The 20641-nt window shown below is 48.8% G+C and overlaps 1 protein-coding gene across 3 annotated transcripts in view; it reads left to right on the top strand.

The window, feature by feature from the left end:
- The first annotated feature begins 346 nt into the window (after window positions 1-346).
- The window catches only part of LOC102947737 (phospholipid-transporting ATPase ID), a 136088-nt gene continuing 115793 nt past the window's right edge, over window positions 347-20641 (top strand). The window contains exon 1 of one of the 3 annotated variants that reach the window (XM_043547060.1): window positions 347-496. The gene's annotated coding sequence lies outside the window, so the exon portion shown is untranslated. Of the gene's footprint in view, window positions 497-14633; window positions 14744-14825; window positions 15420-20641 lie in introns of those variants that run through there. The other 2 variants (XM_037902619.2, XM_037902618.2) reach the window with 2 other exon arrangements.

Below are 20641 nucleotides of genomic sequence, written 5' to 3'. Positions count from 1 at the left end.
TTGCTGCAAGCTGTGTGCAGGAGTGAGGTTTTTCAGGTGGTGTTTCTCTTACATGAAATACAGAGTCCTGTTTCGGTGCCTATGGTATTAATATCTGATGTCATACAAGAGTCCAATGATCAATTGCTTTTTATTTACTCAGTGCTACACGGTGCCATGTTCCACCCACAGACCCAGGAGCCATGCTGTTTGCGTTGTCTCTTGTAGCCTTTATTAACTATGCCAAGTGCCACGGGGACTCACTGTAACTTCTGATCCTAAGTGTCCGATACAGCACGTCTCAGCACAGTCTCACCTGCAGCTCCTGGAAAGAGCACTCCTCCCTCTTGGGCTGTAGGCCGCTGTTGACGAGTTAGAGAGAAGTTTGGCATTCTGACCTGTACGTTTATCTAGGAATTTTTAAAAGAAGCAGTAGTTTTTCATGTGGAGCATAATCACATAGTGCTTTTCTTGGCAAACAACTCCAGATAGAAAAGGAGACACAGAGAACAGCCAGGTAAGTCAATTATTTTATATGATATAGATGAAAAATGTAAATCCTTGCGTGAGAAGCCCTGATTTCAAAGCTTTCTATTCAGGTAATTTCCTCCTCAGAATGCTGGTTTCTTTTGCGTCTGTACATGTGAGATGATGACCGGCGTTCTAGCGGCTGTCTCTGACATTTATTGGCGAGACGTTTCCTGCAGGTAATGGAACCCTACTGTTCCAGTGGTGTTCAGACCAACTTAATGAATTCAGGCCATTCAAGGGAGACCTGATTCAAAGCCTACTGAAGTCAATGGAAAGGCTCCCACTAAGCCTCTCTCCATTTATTTTTTCCCTGCGGAGATTAACTTTTGATTTCTCTGTGTGCTGAAATCTGAGAGGTCTCTTGCCATCCTCAGCACTAGTGGCTTCATCTCTATTTTAACAGAGATTAAACTGCTGAAACCACGTCACTAGCGATGTGATGGATTCTCCGTCAGCTGGAGTCTTTGAGTCATGGTAGGATGTCTGTGTAAAAGCAGGGCCGGATTAACCTTCTGTGGGCCTGGCGCCAAACATATTTGTGGGCCCCCCTGGAGGCAATGGAGCCTGGCGCGGGGAGGTCAGTCCCCAGAGCGAGGGGCCGGTCAGGGGCATGGTATCGCAGGGGTGGCCCTGTTCCACCCAGTTCAGTGCGAGGGCACTGTTTACAAACCGGCAGTTGTCAGGTGCACAGTGGCCCGACCAGCCCTGTGCGGCCAGCGCGCCCCTTCCCATCGGGGGCTGGCCCATGCCACGCCACACAGCCCCCCTGCCCAACATCCCCCCAACACCCTATGGCCAGAGCCCCCCCCAGACCCCCTGCAAATGCACAGCGCCCTGCACAACACCACCCCTGCCCAGTGCCCCCCTGCCCACAGCCCCACCACAACTGCCCAGCATCCTCCACAGAACCCCCACTCCCTAGTGCCCCAACACACACATCTTCCCCGCCCGCTCCCAGCCCAGCACCCGCCCCCCAGGTCTCCCAGAGACCGACTCCCTGCCTCCCGGCCGCACTCACTGGCCCTGCTGGGAGGCGACTGTGTCTGCTGGGCTGAGCTGGGAGAGCAGCCAGGGCTGGTCCCAGAGCTGGGAATTGCTCCGGCCCCTCAGAAATGGCACAATCGTCCAGGCAGGCTCCCTTGGGACCCACTTTACTGGAGGGGCCCAGCCAAGCCCTCACACTGCCCCCCCCCAACTGGCTGAGACTGGCCAGGCTTCTGCCCCCGTCCCAGACAGCTCAGCGCCGGGGAGACAGGTGGGGCCCCACAGGTGGTGGGAAGCAGAGACTGCCCTGAGCCGGAGGTGCCCTGGGGTCTGGCTAGGGGGCAGAGAGGAGCAGGGGGGTGGGGCCAGGCCCCTAGGTGCAGTGGTGGCCAGGGAGGCTCCGCGTGCTGCCCCCGTCCTGAGCGCCGGCTCCACAGCTCTTATTGGCCAGGAACTGCGGCCAGTGGGAGCTGCGGGGGCCACAGGGACATGCCGGCCACTTCCAGGAGCCGCGTGGAGCCAGGGCAGGCCGGGAGCCTGACTTAGCCCTGTTGTGCCTCCGACTGGGACTTTTAATGGCCCGGTCAGTGGTGATGACTGGAACCGCCAGGGTCCCTTTTCGACATTAGTGACATTTGGCCCTTGACTCCAATGAGAGCAGGATCAGACACGTGCATAGGTGGGAGTCAGGGGAGTGACACTGGTGTAAAACCAGTGTGCAGTCATCATCAGGCCCACTAGATATATGAAGATAATACAGGCTGGAGAGCGCGGCGAGATTACAGGCTATCCATTACTGCATAGTCCGTAGCTGCAAGCATTATGAGACACTCAGCATTAACATCCCCAGCGACCCCAAAAACCTGAAACAATTCAATCTACCCAAAAAAACCCAGAATGAGACCCCAAGTGAGACATTTTACCCTAAAAAAGGCCAAGATGCAGAGAAGTCCACAAGGGGCTTCCTGATTGTCTGTGGAAGGTACTCTGATGTGAGGGTGATGGGCGGCAAAGTAATATCCTACAATAGCTGGTTCAACGCTGCAGCTGGGAAGTCCAAGAAGAGACAAAGCAGGATGTATGTAGTGCACTCGCGTGAGATCCCTTCTGAGCTACCATCACACTCACTTCAACGGCCCATCGGCTGCTCCATTTGCCTCTCTAGGTCATTTACCGTGTTATATTTCCTCACATTGTGCCCTCCTGGCTCCATCCGTTGTGCCATCCTGAGTTTATTCTGCCTTTTGGAATTGCAATTAACAACAGCCCAGAGCCACCTGGACTTAGCAAGGAACCTTTCAGCTTTCCCTTCACTTCCTCTTGGTAACAGCTACTGCTTCTTATTAAAGTTGTTATCATTGTCTTCAAGAACTTTGCCGCCACTTCTTCCCCCCGCTCCTTGTTTTTCGAAGGCTGGGGACGAGCAGGAGTTAATTTGTTTTCTTATTATCAAAACTGCGGCCTCCGCTTTACTAGTTCACGAAAGGGCGGGAGTAGGGTTACTGGAGGGAAAAGTGAGTATTCCCTGTGATGCTCTGCAGTAGATTCCAGCACAGGCTGGGGTGTGTAAAGGGGACCAGGGAGGTGATTCCCTTTCACACAGTGCTGGCTGCCCCCATCACAGAATTTGGAGATTGAAACAACCTATGCTAAGAAGGGTAGTTCCCTCTGTATTCCCTTCCTCCTTTCTCCTCCTCCATCATCATATTACAACAGCATCCCACTGCCCCACACACCTCAGAGCCCCCTTGTCCTTGTTGCTGTCAGTGCTCCATACTCTAAGACCCTGTTGATGCAAATGTAACACCGACAGACCCTGGTCGTTGGCAGGCGGGATTGAACCTGGGACCTCTGGAGCTAAATGCGTGAGCCTCTACCGCATGAGCTAAAAGCCACGTGCCTGTGAGCTAAGGCTGTAGAGCAGACTCATACATCTCTCTCTCTCTCTGAGCGGTCTTGGTGCCACGAGATGGGCCAGAACACTCAGGTTACAGGGCCTTTATCCAAAGTGTTTTTCCTGATATTCATCCCAAATTTTCCTTTTCACAGTTTTATCCAGTTGTTCCTGATTACATGCCCTCACATCACCCAAAGTAATTTCCTTTCTTCCTTGGTGCTGTACTTACCCTTCAAATATTTGTAGAGGGTTCTTCCCCACCCTCTCCCCTCATAATTGTTCTTTAGCAAAGACAAGACTAGAAATATGAACTGAACTTAGACAAAAACCATCAAAACTGTAGGAAAACTTGTTGCAGTGGTAAAATGAGCTGGGGAATTAAGCCAGCTTCCAGGGAGGCAGTGAAGTCAGTCACTAAATCTTTCAGCTGCTGATTGATGATCACTTGCTGGAAATGTTCTAGAGATGTTACACTCCTGCAACAAGCAGCAGCAGCCGGGGAATGGATTAGATGACTTCATGTGGGACCCTACCAACGTTAACCACTTGGTTTCACTCCCCTTCCATCCACTGAACCCCCCACAAGCTATTCTAGACTTTCCAAGCAATTTTGAGCTGAAGATATATTTCTAAAACCAGCTTCAAACATTACTCTGGAGCCTTTACACCACAATAAAGGTGTGCATTGACCCAGCCCTGCAGTGTCCTTTCAGACTGATTAATACAGCGATGTACTAGTGCGGCCTGTTTACATGTTCATGTCTCTCTGGGATGATTGCATCAGCATGGCTGTGGTGAGCATGAAATTCAAAGCCGTGGGGATTCCAGAGGCGTCTCTGCTAGGCCGTACGTGATGCTCTACAAGGGTCTCTTGATCGGTCATTGAATTAGCCTGTGAAATCGTTGCTGTGTTTTTTCCCTCCGGGCTCTGTTTTCCTAATTGTCATTGCTGCATTTCCATGAGAAGAACATGTCCTGCTTAAATTTCCCATCCCATCCAGAAGGCCCTGTGCTGAGGGCAGATTTTTCTATTTTTCCATCTTGATGCACATGGATTTATGTGCAAAACTCCCGTTAATGCTAATGAGAGTTCAGTATGTAAATACTGCCCTGTACCTGTGCATGGAGATGAGAATAATAGGTCCCTTTGACCCTGGCTTTGGGAGCTAGGAAGAGGTGGCTTTTCCCTTAAACACCTTGGGTCTAGAGGACAGAGCATGGTCTAACAGCAAACAAACTCTAGCTGCATGAATGCAAAGGTGGCATGCTACTTTGAGAACTGTCTCAGGCCCTGAACCTGCCTGTACACTGCACTGGCTGAGCTACAGTTACTTGTAGCTGATATTTACTGGACAGAAAGAAAAGAAGTACTTGTGGCACCTTAGAGACTAACCAATTTATTTGAGCATGAGCTTTCGTGAGCTACAGCTCACTTCATCGGATGCATACTGTGGAATTGTGCATTACTGGACAGGTTATTCGATGCAATTAAAATGAAACCTGTTGCTATACACGTAGTGAAGGGTCACCAAGGGAAGCTCCATGGAAGATAATGGACTAGTGCATACTTATACCAGTGTGAATTTGATGCATAGTCTTTTCCATGCCGTTTCAAACTCTTGGGTATTAGCTCAAGTGTCCTGACTCTGGATCAGCCAGTACCTGATGTTTCAGAGCAAAGTCATGTTAACTCTCCCATAATGCACCTGGCCAGTTGTGCCAGCCTGGTGGGCATTTCTCACTGACCCTTCTGGCAATGATCCTCTGCCCTGAAGCAGGGGTTCTATCCCTCCTCTTTGAGCTTGCAGAACTGGAGATTTTATAGGTCAGGAAGTTACCCAACCAGAGTCTTTAACCCTAGAATAATAAGTCAATCTGCTTGTATCTCCCCGCGTGAGTGCAGGGGTGGACCTGTGGATAGAATGTCACACCTGCTTAAGTGTGTGAGATCCTGTCACCCTCTGGGAACTGAATATAACTATATAAGCTGCAGACTTGACCTCTCTGGGGTGTTGCCATTTTATCACCCTCCAGTAACTGCAGCCTACAGAGGCTATAAAATTGACCTCCAAGGGATGATTCATATACAAGACAATGAATTGCTGCACTCTGTCCCTGCAGAAGGTGCCTGTCTGTGGCCCAGGGGAAGAGATGATACAGGTGCACTCGCACTTAATGTGTTTAACATGGAATTGTGACTAAAGCATTTCTGAGACTAATGTGATCTGTAAAAGGAATCCCCTCTGGGTTCTGTGCTGGGGTTCTTCTGATAGACACTACTTGAGGGTCAATGTACTGAATGATAGGAACTGAGAGACCATGTCCTCCCTCTCCAGACATCTCCACTCTGGCTGACAGTGCCATCAGAAAAGCAATAGAAGCCGCTCTTTTTCTGAAATCCCATGGATCATGTCCACGTTCACAGAGGCTTTGTGCAGGAAACTGCAGGGGCGGAGGAGGTGGAAATGGAACACAGTGCTGCAGTGCAGCCCGTAAGAAACTCTTCTTCCAAGCGCTTGTCTAGGCCAGTGAGCCCTGCCCCTCCATGACCCTCATTGGGGCAACTCTGGAGCTCTGAGGGCTGATCCACTGATCTCCTGGTATTGCTCTCTGACAGGTTTGCTCTACTCACTGCTGGATGGCGCCTCCTCCTGGGGATTCGCTTGGTCAGGCCGGAGCCCCTTCCAGCAGTTAGACCCCGTCAGTTTCCCCCCTGCAGCCCCTCTCTCGCTCTCAGGAGCTGCAGCGTCCTCTTCGGGACTCAGCCCTCCGGGCAGGTCACTACTGTGATTTCCCTTTCTGGGGGAGCGTATCAAGGTTCCCGTTCTCCAGCAGTATCGGGCAGTCTTCTGCCTCACTGTGCCGCTCCCACAGGGGAACCTGGGCCCACCTTCTACTCCGGGTCCTGGCTCAGGGATCCTCAACACAGCAGCCAAGATCCGTTCCCTGCACCTTGCTGCCTTTTCCTGAGCTGCTTCTGTACCTCCTGGCCTTCCCCACTCCTCTGGGCTTGCCAGTCTCTTCCCTCCCTCTGCCCAGGGACTAACTTTAGGGAAGTCATCTCTGCAGCCTCCAAACACTCCTCCCTCTTCCCAGGGAGTGACTGCAGCCTTTCCCAGCTGCCTCCTCCGTTGCCAGCCTCCTGGCTTTTGTAGAAACCCCTCCTGTCTCTCGCAGGTGAGCATCTATCTGATTAGCTGCCTACAGCTCCCCTGTTTGCAGCCTAATTAGCTGATTGGGGCCCCCTGGCCTAATTCAGTTCTTGCATGGCCAGTGTGGAGAGCACACCCCATCACATGGTCTATTGTGGTCTGGTGCTGATTCCATCTCCACATCTTGAGGGCCTGCAGAGAACTCTCCATGGTGCCTTAGTGTAGCCCTCTGTGTAGGGTTGCAGCAGGGTTTTCACAGTGCACAGATCGCAGGAAGAACTGCATCCTTACTGCTTTAGTCATGCATTGAGTCTCTGCCACCCAAAACTCCCAGATACTTCAGTGTCACAAAGGTACCATTCTCCCTGGACACAGGGCCAGCCCAAGGTGGGTTGTACAGACAGCCTAGGTCTTGTACTGGCTCTCTAGTTGGGCTGAGTTTCCCTTAGATGTGTGCCAGGGCTAGGCCACAGTGAGGGAGCTTCTGATTTCTCAAAAGGAAAGGAGTACTTGTGGCACCTTAGAGACTAACCAATTTATTTGAGCATGAGCTTTCGTGAGCTACAGCTCACTTCATCGGATGCATACTGTGGAAGCTGCAGAAGACATTATATACACACAGAGACCATGAAACAATACCTCCTCCCATCCCACTCTCCTGCTGGTAATAGCTTATCTAAAGTGGTCATCAAGTTGGGCCATTTCCTGCACAAATCCAGGTTCTCTCACCCCCTCACCCCCCTCCAAAAACCACACACACAAACTCACTCTCCTGCTGGTAATAGCCTATCCAAAGTGACCACTCTCCTTACAACTACATACTTGTAGCTTCCACAGTATGCATCCGATGAAGGGAGCTGTAGCTCACGAAAGCTCATGCTCAAATAAATTGGTTAGTCTCTAAGGTGCCACAAGTACTCCTTTCCTTTTGCGAATACAGACTGACACGGCTGTCACTCTGAAACCTCATTTCTCAAAGACCTTTGCCTGTCTTTGATAAGTCCACCTGAGGAGGGTGCCTGTGACCAAAGGCTTAAAGGATCCCTGCATACAGCATGTGTGTTAGATACAGCCATTGTCTTGCAAATATCAACAGGAAATGTTGTGTAACACACACTTTAAGAGTGCTTTAATCTCTCTGCGCTCTGACAAGCCTGGCTGTTTTCCTATCCTCAGCTAGTGATTTTCTATTCACACTGGCATGATTAGCCTTCCACAAGCCCTCCTGAGTATCCCCCAGAGGCTCACGGAGGATGATGGGGGAAATGTGCACTAAATGCAGACACATTTGGGGGTTTGCTGCTGCTGCAGGTGGTGATTATTCCCTGTGGGTTTCTCTAGCAGCCCAGGTATGAGCCGCAGTTCACAGTCAAATAAACACACACAGCCTTGATCTTGACCTCTCTCAACTTCCACTGGCTTCAGGGACCAGCGAGGGCACCCAGCACCCCAGTACAGGCCCTGTCTACCTGAGAGAGCACCTCCCCTTTTGATCAGGTCTCCCCATCATAGCAGTGAGGGTGCTGGTGAGTGTGGGAGACAGAACTTCCCTGGGAACTGGCCCTCAGCTCACTCGCTGCGGCAGAATGACCCGGGGCCTCCTTGGGCTCAGAACAAAATGCAAAACTCTGCTCCGCAACAGCGCGTTTTGAACACCCACTCCCGCAGAGACACGACTATCAGCAAAGGGAAGGGCCAGAAACTGACCCTACTCTCTTTTCTACGGGCTGGCAAAAGAGAGAGAGATGTTTCTATTTTAAAGCCTGGGGAGGTATCTGTTATGATGGCGACAGGGCCATGTAGCTACCTAGGCAGATAGGACAAAGGGAAATGGAAGGAGGTCACCACTTTCCTGTTGGAAGCATGATTGTGTTGTGGATTTCCTGGTAATGCCATTGGATGATTAATGGTGGTTACAGGGTGAAGTCTCGCTGAGCGAAGGGCTCCGTGGAAGGCAGGGAGCTTACCAAAGGGAGTCCCTGGGTAGTTAGGTTCAGGAAGGCTGTGCCCAGTACAGAGGGGTGGCATGGAAGAAGCACAAAGAAGAGTGGCAGGAGGAGGTGGCGAAGAGAGGTGGGGTGGGGACGGTCTGAGCACTGAGATGGGGCCGGGGCTCTGCTGTTCAGCTGAGCAGCTTCTGCCAACGAAGAGATGGTGAGCACTGCTCTGTGATGTGACGAGGATGCAGACACTGCTGCACTCATTGCAATAAATACAGCTAGTGTTACAAGCCATGGGCCTAGATCCAGGCTCTGGAAGGATGCCAGGCCCCCAAACTGCTGAGCTGGGGGTGCACAGCCCAACTCTAGATCTTCAATTCCCATCACTAATGTTCCTCTCTTGCCCAAGACTACAGTGTATATTACACATACTCATGCCAATGAGATGATGTTGCACAATTTATTATGGATTGAAATAGCCAAGTTCGGGGGGCGGGGGGGGTGCAGGAGGGGTATGAGTTACAGACTGGGACCAAGTCCATGGGGCCGGATGCGTTGCATCCGAGAGTGCTAAAGGAGTTGGCGGCTGTGATTGCAGAGCCATTGGCCATTATCTTTGAAAACTCATGGCGATCGGGGGAAGTCCCGGACGACTGGAAAAAGGCTAATGTAGTGCCCATCTTTAAAAAAGGGAAGAAGGAGGATCCTGGGAACTACAGGCCAGTCAGCCTCACCTCAGTCACTGGAAAAATCATGGAGCAGGTCCTCAAGGAATCAATCCTGAAGCACTTACACGAGAGGAAATTGATCAGGAACAGTCAGCATGAATTCACCAAGGGAAGGTCATGCCTGACTAATCTAATCACCTTCTATGATGAGATTACTGGTTCTGTGGATGAAGGGAAAGCAGTGGACATGTTGTTCCTTGACTTTAGCAAAGCTTTTGACACGGTCTCCCACAGTATTCTTGCCAGCAAGTTAAAGAAGTATGGGCTGGATGAATGCACTATAAGGTGGATAGAAAGTTGGCTAGATTGTCGGGCTCAACGGGTAGTGATCAATGGTTCCATGTCTAGTTGGCAGCCGGTATCAAGTGGAGTGCCCCAAAGGTCGGTCCTGGGGCCAGTTTTGTTCAATATCTTCATAAATGATCTGGAGGATGGTGTGGATTGCACCCTCAGCAAGTTTGCGGATGATACTAAACTAGGAGGAGTGGTAGATACAGTGGCAGGTAGGGATAGGATACAGAGGGACCTAGACAAATTGGAGGATTGGACCAAAAGAAATCTGATGAGGTTCAACAAGGATAAGTGCAGAGTCCTGCACTTAGGACGGAAGAACCCAATGCACCACTACAGACTAGGGACCGAATGGCTAGGCAGCAGTTCTGCGGAAAAGGACCTAGGGGTTACAGTGGACGAGAAGCTGGATATGAGTCAACAGTGTGCCCTTGTTGCCAAGAAGGCCAATGGCATTTTGGGATGTATAAGTAGGGGCATAGCGAGCAGATCGAGGGACGTGATCGTTCCCCTCTATTCGACATTGGTGAGGCCTCATCTGGAGTACTGTGTCCAGTTTTGGGCCCCATGCTACAGGAAGGATGTGGATAAATTGGAGAGAGTCCAGCGAAGGGCAACAAAAATGATTAGGGGTCTGGAACACATGACTTATGAGGAGAGGCTGAGGGAACTGGGGATGTTTAGTCTGCAGAAGAGAAGAATGAGGGGGGATTTGATAGCTGCTTTCAACTACCTGAGAGGTGGTTCCAAAGAGGATGGTTCTAGACTATTCTCAGTGGTAGAAGAGGACAGGACAAGGAGTAATGGTCTCAAGTTGCAGTGGGGGAGATTTAGGTTGGATATTAGGAAAAACTTTTTCACTATGAGGGTGGTGAAACACTGGAATGCGTTACCTAGGGAGGTGGTGGAATCTCCTTCCTTAGAAGTTTTTAAGGTCAGGCTTGACAAAGCCCTGGCTGGGATGATTTAATTGGGGATCGGTCCTGCTTTGAGCAGGGGGTTGGACTAGATGACCTCCTGAGGTCCCTTCCAACCCTGATATTCTATGATTCTGCTTAGTTCCATTGCTGTAAATCCAGAAGAACCCTGCTGAAGTTAATGGAGTTAGGATTTATGCTAGGGCTTGGCACTGGGTGTGAGAGAGGTGTAATGGAACAGGTATAAATGGCAAAGTAGCTTGCACTGATCTGGTAGTGTGTGCCCATAGTGTGGCTTACACAGCTGTGGTATCCTGGGAGGATGTTGGACGGTGCAGTGGGACACGCCCCTTTATCTTACACCGTCCTGCCTCAGTTTCCTCTCACCAGGGTTTTCTCTCTCTCCCAGCAGGGGTTCATGTGGCTCAGCCTCTCCAGCTGGGTAGCTCTCAGAGTTTACTCTCCTTCTGGGGTAACAAAAGTTGGCACAAACAGCTTTTTCACTCTGCTTGGGCTCCTCTTCTGCCCGCTTTCTGGGCTCCCTTTAAATCTTTCTCTGCAGGGACAGAGCACTGACTCCCAGGCTACTTCCCTGCAGTTCTTCCTGCAGGACCTTCCGCCGGAGCCCCCCGTGCTCTCTGAGGTTCCTTCCAAACTGAGTGGGGCACAGGGGCTGACTGAACAGGGCTGGTGAGCCTCAGGCCCATGGCTCTTAAAGGGGCAGGCCACCCTGTCACAACCTGTAAAAACTTTTCACTGTCCTTGACTTCCTTCAATTAACCTCAAGAATATTGCCTACTCCGGCTGCCCCAGGAGCTGGTGAACTGGCAGCTAGAGATGAGGCTGCTTGTCAGTGGGGGAAATGAGCCCTGCAGCCATTGCTTTGTGAGGCGCTTGCAGGGGCGAGGGGGGCAGCCTGGCTTTGCTGCACATGCTCTAGCTTATTCAGCTGGCTGGAAGGTAAACGCTATTCTGAAACGGACACGGATGAATAAGCCACGTGACCGGGTGCTCAGGAGAGACTGCATGGACAAGACATGTACAGCAAAGCGAAGATCATCAAAGAACCTTTTGAACTATGCAGAGACTAAATGTTGGTTGCCAAGAACTGAGAAGGAAGCTAGATTTGAGTCAGCTGTCGAGGGACGGCTGACTGGTTGGCCGAAGGGACTGGCAATGGGATGTTGAGTCTCCCACCTGGTGTTTTCTTGTTCAAATCTAGCACAGGTTGAGTTTGACTGGAAATCATTCCCATGCTACCATCCGATGGCTGTTTGGAGACCAATGAGAAATGAAGTGTGGGTGAGATGGCATTCACAAGGCAGGACAGAAACGTTCTGCACTTAAATCAGCCCCACCTTAGACTGGAAGGTAAGCTTTCTGGCTGTGGCTGACAATCAGGACAGGACAGGATACAAGGGAGGAGACAGGCCTGGAGGTGGCTACCTTGGCCTGGCGAACACGTTCTTAGAGAGGCTAGAGACTGAACTCCCTTCCAGATCAGGAGTAAGGCCCGTGGGCAGGGCAGGGCAGTGGGGGGGAACCTACTGCTGTCTGTCTTGTACTTCTGGGGCTAGACAGCATCAGTCTTCAGAGTTGTCAGTCCAGCACCTGGTGCAGTCAGACACCCACAAAAGAGCAAATTAATGTTATTGACCATTGAGGAGCGGTTCCTTGTCTCCCTAGACTTGATGGAAAATCCTGGTGCAAGTGGCCATGCTGTAACTGAATTGATAATGCTGTGCCATCCCCAGTCCTCCAGACGCTTAATGTACGTGCTTCGCTTCACTCCCGTGAGCAGCCCCAGTGAAGTCCATGGTGAAAGGGTAATTGAAGAAATAAAGATTAAAAAATGGAATCCAAAGCAGGTAACGTGGATTCCAGTGTGACTGAAAAGCTGGGGAGCAAGCCAGCCCATGTGATCTACGAGGACTAGGGACCAAGTGGCTAAGCGGCAGTTCTGCAGAAAAGGACTAGGGGTTATAGTGGACGAGAAGCTGGATATGAGTCAACAGTGTGCCCTTGTTGCAAAGAAGGCTAACAGCATTTTGGGCTGTATAAGTCGGAGCATTGCCAGCAAATCGAGGGACAAGATCATTCCCCTCTATTCGGCATCGGTGAGGCCTCATCTGGAGTACTGTGTCCAGTTTTGGGCCCCACACTACAAGAAGGATGTGAAAAAAATGGAAAGCGTCCAGCGGAGGGCAAGAAAAATGATCAGGGGGCTGGGGCACCTGACTTATGAGGAGAGGCTGAGGGAACTGGGATTGTTTAGTCTGCAGAAGAGGAGAATGAGGGGGGATTTGATAGCTGCTTTCAACTACCTGAAAGGGGGTTCCAAAGAGGATGGATCTAGACTGTTCCAAGTGGTAGCAGATGACAGAATGAGGAGCAATGGTCTCAAGTTGCAGTGGGAGAGGTCTAGGTTGGATATTAGGAAAAACTTTTTCACTAGGAGGGTGGTGAAGCACTGGAATGGGTTCCCTAGGGAGATGGTGGAATCTCCATCCTTAGAGGTTTTTAAGGCCCGGCTTGACAAAGCCCTGGCTGGGATGATTTATTTGGGGATTGGTCCTGCTTTGAGCAGGGGGTTGGACTAGATGACCTCCTGAGGTCCCTTCCAACCCTGATATTCTATGATTTTAGAAGAAGCATGGTCCAAGCCACAAAGGTGAGAGCAGTTTGGGGACAGACTTGCAACAGGGACGGAAGTAACAAACCTGACAAGGGGGTGTAAAGCAGCAGCAAAGAAAGAGTGGGAGACTCATACAGTGAAACGTCATCAGCTAATATGGGAACATTAAAAAAAAAAATCTGTGCCCAAGGAGCGAGGGAACCTGTAAGGCAAAGGGAGAGCAGGAGGTCCATTAAATATGGAGAGGAACCAAAATCCGGTGGACTTGGGAATGGCTGAAGTAGCCCTTATGAATTTAAGGAGAATGAGACCCTTGAGAGAGCGAATGTTGCAGCTGAGCCGGCAGAAGCAGGAGAAATGCCCTGTACTGGGAAGGGGAGAGAATTCCTGGCAAAAACAAAACAGTTGTCAGCAGGAAATCCTGTGTGAGAATGATCTGACTCCCAAGGAGAGCCGTCCTGCCTGCGGTTTCCTAGATTGACTGTTCATATTAATTCTCTGCATTGTAGTATGTGGGGAAAAGATTGAATGGAAGCTGCCCCTCCTGCCCCGCCCCTCATGGCCCTTCTGAAAATAGATGTATCCTAGGAGACTAACCTTGGGATCAGCAGTGATAGGCCATGTGCTTTAGAGGCTGCTTGCCGGGGTGGAGAGGTACTCTGCATGTCCTTTCTGCACCCTGTCGCCGGTGGAATGGCCCCAGTTCTGCTGCACGCAGGGTCTTCTGTGGCTCTTCCTTTGACTGGAAGATTTGGACCTAATAAACACCAATTTCATTGCTAGTCTCTTCCAGGAGCAACCCCTGACCACTCTTGTGGACTTGGCCGAAGAATCCTTTGCTTTCGTATTGCTATTACTAATCAGTTAATTCACGGATGCATTTCCTTCTTGATTAGTAGTCCAGCCCCACCCACAGCGAGTGAGATCCTGTCCACACACAGAGAAGTCATCATAGCTCCTTCCCCAAAGCAAGCCCAGTGTAAGGGGACAGACAGACAAATGGGATGCGGGAGGAGGAGAAGTAACAACATATATAGGCTTTTAATTTTAAATAAATGAGCTTCTCCACAATGCTCCCCATACCTGGCCATTCTGAGCTGGCTCGTTTCTAGCAGGCATTCGGTAGAATTGGACTTGAGGAGAGGGCAGTGGCTTCCCAGATGCATTCAGCGAATGCCTTTCATGTTTAAGGGGCAGCATGGCAGAAAGCACGAAGGTGCCTGTGGGAGACAAGGATACACGGAGGTCAAGGCTTGCATCAGTGGTGGAGGGTGAAGTGATGGGAGACAGGCAGATAGGGGCTGCATTGTGAAGGGTTCTGGAAGTGAAGACAAGAAACTTGAACTTGATCCCCTGGAGGAGGGAGACCCAGGGGGACAGTCAGAGGGTCGTGGAGGTGGTCGGAGTGACTGGCCAGGAAGATGAGCTTGACAGCTGCACTCCATATGTAGAAGGCAATATGGGTATCATGGAGACCAGAGGAGGAATTGGAATAAGATTTTATAAAGAATATAAGCCCTCATGCTTTGTGACAGAAGCCAGCCACTAGCAGCCTTGGAGCTAGGAGGAAACCCTGTAGTTCGGTTATGACGTAGTCTGTGTGGTTTCTTGCACCTTCCTCTGTAGCATCTGCTGCCGGCAACTGTTGGAGACAGGAGACTGGATGAGAAGGACCCCGGTCTAATTCTGGTATGGCAGCTCCTCTGTGCCTAAAGAGAGCTAACTGAATTTGGGATAAAAACAGAGAAGGGCTCTCTGGTGCTCAGAAATGGATCCACTCACAAGTTCCTCCTTTTGCTTCCCCCTTTTCAAAGTGTTTTCTTTTTCTCTGCCTTTTCGTTTCCCTTTCTAAAACCCTCCACACTAGTATGGAATGAGTAGCAGTGGCCCCTGGAATCCAGGCTGGACACTCCTGTGCAGGGTGCTTTGCCTTCCTGCCCGAGCGTTTCACAGCTTGGTGTGACTGGCATTTTTATTTTTATTTTTTATTTGTTTAAAGGAGCAAATCCACTTTCCCTATCTACAGGAAACAGGAGGGGGGAAAAGACAGAAGAATTTGGCAAGTAGCCAAGGCCAGTCAGTGAAGTCAGTAGTAAGGAATTAAGAGTAAATTTAGTCACCAGTTCATCACAGAGGAAATCGGGTCTGCAGTGGATTTTAACGTCTGAGACAACCCTATAGTGGCTTGTTTCCCAGTTTAGAACAACTTTGCTTTCCTAGATGCATATCCTGCGTGTGCAATAACCAGAGGAATTTAAGTTGATCTAGGGAGGGGATAAAGCAGCATATAAATGAGAAGAGAGGAGTGTATTCGAGTGCTATGGAGGGCAGTAACTGTTGCTGTGACTTTTAAAAGTCTTCAAGGGTAAGATTTAATGCTCTCTTTTGCCTTGTTTGTTTTTCTGTCAGCTTCAGTTGTAGAAAGTTTGCATTTTTAGACATGGAAGCTTTGTAAAGTCTGACCAAAATGCGTTGGTTTTGGGGGGAGTTTATGACTAAATTGTAGAATTGCTGGGTGGAGCGAACTGAACTCTGCATGATTTTAAACACAGACTATTCGGGGAAACTCAGCTATTGTTTGAATTGTTTCACAGTGAGGAAAGTGCAGTTTGCTTTTCTTTCTGCAAAAATCTCTCCCCACAGCTGTTAAGAAGTAACATGAAAACCATCACTAGCTTGTTCAAATGTGTCCAGTGCAGATCAGTACTGCTTTCCATATGTGTCAGTTTAGGGAGTATTTTATATGAAAACAGATGGCTGATATTGGGTCATTACTTCAACCCATGACAGATAACTGGCTGTATCTCTTTCCCAGTAATTATCTTGGCACATTGTAGGGCTCTAGGTCTTTTCATATGGACACAGTTTTATGAGTTTCCTTGGTACAGCATGACATTTTGATTTAAAAAAAAAATAGAACGATGCAAAATGAACATGGTACACATTCAATGGATTAAAAATGGCTAACTGACAGGTCTCAAAATATAATTATAAATGGGGAATCATCATTGAATGGGTGTGTTTCTAGTGGTCTCCCTCAGGTACCGGTTCTTGGCCCTATGCTATTTAACATTTTATCAAAAACTTGGAATAAAACTTACAATTATTACTGGTAAAGATTGTAAATGAGACAAAGATTGGGGGAATGGTGAGTAATGAGGACAGGTCACTGATACAGAGCGATCTGGATCACTAGGTAAGCTGAGCGCAAGCAAACAATATGCATTTTAATACTGCCAAAGGTAAAGTTACACATTAGCAACAAAGAAAGCAGCCCATACTTATGGGATGGGGGACTCTGTCCTGGGAAACAGGGACTCTAAAAAGATTTGGGGGTCTTGGTGGACAATCAGCTGAACATGAGCTCCCAGGGCAACACTGTGGCCAAAAGGGCTAATGCCATCCTTGGATGTATAAACAGAGGAATGTTGTCTGGGAGTAGAGGTGTTACGTTACCTTGTATTTGGCACTGGTGCAACCGCTGCTGGAAGACTGTGTCCAGTTCTGGTGTCCACAATTCAAGAAGGAGGTTGATAAATTTGAGAGGGTTCAGAGAAGAGCCACAAGAATGAATAAAGGATTAGAAAACCTGCCTTACAGTGGTAGACTCAAGGAGCTCAGTCTATGTAGCTTAACAAAGAGAAGGTTAAGGGGTGACTTGATAAGTCAATAAGTACTTACACAGGGAACAGAAATTTGATAAAGGGCTCTTCAGTCTAGCAGAGGAAGGTCTAACATAATCCAATGACTAGAAGCTGAAGCTAGACAAATTCAGAGTGGAAATAAGGTGCAAATTTTTAACAGTGGGGGTCATTAACCAGAAGAACAATCTATCAAGGATTGTGGTGAATTCTCCATCACTGACAATTTTAAAATCTAGATAGAATGTTTTTCTAAAAGGTCTGCTCTAGTTCCAACAGAAATTAATTGAGGGCAGTCGTATGGGCTTGTGTTACACAGGAAGTCAGACTAGTCCTATGGCCTGTGCTATGCAGGAGGTCAGACTAGAAAGATGATCACAAAAACTCCAAGGCCAGAAGGGACCAGTGAAAACCATCAGCTTTGAAGAGCTCTTCAAAATGTAATCACTGAAGGGCTGGCTCATCTCAGAGCCCCAGCAGCGCTGTCTGGCTGCCCTATTTTTGATTCAAAGGAAAACTTGGGCTTCTAGGAAATATTTCGACTTGCCAATTGGTGCTACTAGAGTACAGGCTGGGTCACGACTTCCAGCATGAGTCCCATTTGCAGAATTCATCACCTAGGTTTCCTAGAACTTGTTCCAGGCTGAAACCAGTCAAACCCAGCCTCACCCCAAGGCAGCAAGGGAGGTCCAGTGGTTGGGTCGCTAGCCTGAGGCTCAGAAGGCCTGGGTTTAATTCTCTGTTTTGCCACAAACGTCCTGCGTGACCGTAGGCAAGTCACTTCGTCTCTTGGTGCCTTAGGTCCCCATCTGCGAAATGGTGAGAACAACCCTGCCCTACCTCCAGGACATTCTGTGAGGATATGCACATTAAAGGCTGTGAGGTGCTCAACACTACAATGATGGGGACTAGATTGTGACTAGTTTTTAATTTTGTTTGAAGACCAAAATTTTCCAATTTCAGTGCCCAGAGAGAGAGAACTGAATCCGCCTTTACCTCTGGGCACCAGTATTTGAACAATTTGGCTGAACTCTTTAGTACTGCAAAGGGAAGGCTTCACAAGCATTCACCAAAGTGGCACCATTACAAAGTCAGCACTGCCCACCATTACCCGAGAGTGGTGTCTAGACAGCACAGGCTTCTTCTCTCCTCAACACAGAAAAGAGTGCAGTGTCTTGGAGACCACCGTGTGTGTGTCACCTGTTGTCTTTTTAGTTGCAGCAACCATAGGAGAGTATTGTGTCCACTTAACAGGTGGGTAAACTAATTTGGAGAGAATAAAAAAAATGAGTTGGGAAACTTGCCTATCCTATTTCACTCCAAAAATTTCTTGCAAAATCTCAACAATCCTTCCGACCCCTGCTGATAGTGATGGAAGGTCCAAGCTCAGGGCCTCTTCTCATGGTGCATAGCATTACTTCACTCAGATCAGTTGGCTGGCATATCCCACCAGCTGCCTTGAACTTGCTCTGGGTCCTCTAAATATTTATTGGTTAGCTATTTAGTATTTTAATGGAAGGATATTTTTGTTCTGAAGTTTGTGAAGGTTTATAGTTTCTTCATCAGATAGAGGCAAATAAAACCATCCGATTACATGTCCCATTCACAGACTAAACTGCTGTGGAGAGTTATCATGTGCACAAATGGCATGTGCTCTGTGTTTCAAATATCACATGGATGTTTACATTGTCAGGCGCTGGCCAAGACACTGATCACACCCTCCATCCTGGACATTTGCCCTCTGATCATGAGAATAGTGCAAAGTCTCCAGAGCTGATTGGACTCATTGCCACTTTTGATATGCAGAGAGCAGAAGTGCCTTCTTCACATCCAGTTTGCAGGAGACTCTGCCCTTCCTGAACAAGGAACTAGCCCTGGTGAGCCATGCCTTTAGATTAGACTGTTGTATCTCACTGTGACCAGGGCTGAAGACAAAAGGCAACTCTGGCTAATGCAGCACATAGCAGCTTGCCTCTTAAGCAGCAAAGAACACCGAGAGTACATTTACTCCTGAAACAGTCTAGATCACCGTTTCTCAAATGCAAGGTTTTCTTGCGTCCACAGCCTACTGGGCAGTGATGGGGGGGTGGGAGCAAAGCAGTGGCCCTTCCCCTGGGGTTGCCAGCAGGGGGTTAGGCCGTGTCCCCCTCTGGAGCCACAAATGCCAGAAGAGCGGGCAGCCACCTTCCCAGGGTGGTGGGCTTCTGGCTTCAGCCCTGGGGCGATGGGTGGCAGGCTCTGGCTATGGGGTTTTGGGCTCTGACCTCAGGGCTTTGGGTTTTGGCCCCCGGTTCGCCACCCTCCCTCCCATGCCAATACTCCTGGCCCCCACTGCCTCCCTACCCACCTCTCCATCCAGGGCTTAATTTTTCCCCCAGCTTGCCGGGGCTGAGTAAGTCTGCTGTGAAAAGCGATATTTGCGTGTTTGTTAATATCACTTTTCACTGCCTCCCAGCTAGCTAACAAGTCTGCTGTGACAAGTGATATTAACAAACATATAAATATCAGTTTTCACCGCAGCAGACCTACTAGCTAGCAAGTCTAAAAATAAAGCAACCAAAAAAGCAAAAGAAACAACAACAAAGACAAAGCACCTTCTTTTGTTTCGTTCTGTTTAGATCCAGTAAAGAATCGAGACAACTGTACATTATTTTTATTATTGCGTCTACAAAAAAACCCAAACCTCTACATAGATAAATTACAATGATTTGGACGTGGCTATGTGCATATTTATTGGTTTTTCCTAAAGTTAATTAAGTATTTTAGGAAAAATTGTCAGAGCAACCACCAGTAAGAGTTGGTGGCCGCACTCTGAGACCACCAAAAATTTTCTCCTGAGAACCCCTGGGTTAGATCCTGGCTCTTATCTTTAAGACTTTCAAAGGCTTGGACCTGGTTTACAGACACCCCCTCTCCCACCAAGGCAGCTGCTCTCATGGATGCTGAAACAATATCCACAGCGAGACTCGCAGAGGCAGTGTCAAGTCTTTGACTGTGGAACTCCTCTTTTCGGGGGGAGCTGAATGAATCCTAGTTAGACAGTGTGCAGAGCACAATGCTAAAGCCTCTTTGCAGTAACAGGAGAAGAATTAATCCGCTATTAAACAAAAACCACCACCACCACCCCTCGGGATGCAGACTCGGGTAAATCAGTGACTGAGCTTGGTATGATGGGCAACAGAGCATCCCAATTCTGTGTGTGATGCCAATGCTGTATGGGAGTTGGGAGGATGGATGAAGTGTTAGCTGCTGTGGGTTTTTTTTACATCCCAGGCTTAATGAGTTACAGCTACTCAGGAGCAACTTTGCATTAGCATTTTGGGCAGAGAGGATCTGCACAAGAAGGTTTGGATCTAGATCAAAGCTTCTCCAGGGATCTGGGGTTTTTGTTTGTGTTTATCTCTAATTCCAGGAGGGGAGAGGAGACCAAATTAATTCCCTGCACAACCGCATTGAAGCTACACCAGGGAGGCATTTGGGCCCTTTATTTAGTTCTTAGAACAGGGAGAAAATATATACAATCTGATGTTCCTATCCCCTCAGGTGTCTTCACTGCGGATGACTAACTGGTGGTAGAATTAATCTCAAATGAGAGCTGGATTCTTCCTGTTGAAGTTACACATACACACACACCGCGGCCCTTGTTGCTTAAGTGGGAGATGGGTCAGGGTCTTTCTCATGGAATTCATTTCTGGAGGTTGTTTCAGCCAGATGTTTGTATTTTCTTCTTTAACAGTTTGTGTTATGAATATAACATTATTTCTTGTATTAAATACTGTACTGGTTAGATTTCTCTGCAACACACAGAGCTGTATGGAAAACATGAGTCAGGGCTGGATGTGGAGAATTCGGGGCAAGCTTTATACCTTTAGAAGCTTGTCTGAGGTCACCACTGTTAGAGTGTCCTTCATGAGCAGTTCTGGCATCAGGATACTGGACTGCAAGG

Source organism: Chelonia mydas, chromosome 5 (genome assembly GCF_015237465.2).
Source record: "Chelonia mydas isolate rCheMyd1 chromosome 5, rCheMyd1.pri.v2, whole genome shotgun sequence".
NCBI lineage: Eukaryota > Metazoa > Chordata > Testudines > Cheloniidae > Chelonia > Chelonia mydas.
Note: the sequence above shows the minus strand (reverse complement) of the source record. Positions and strands in the feature narration are given on the sequence as shown.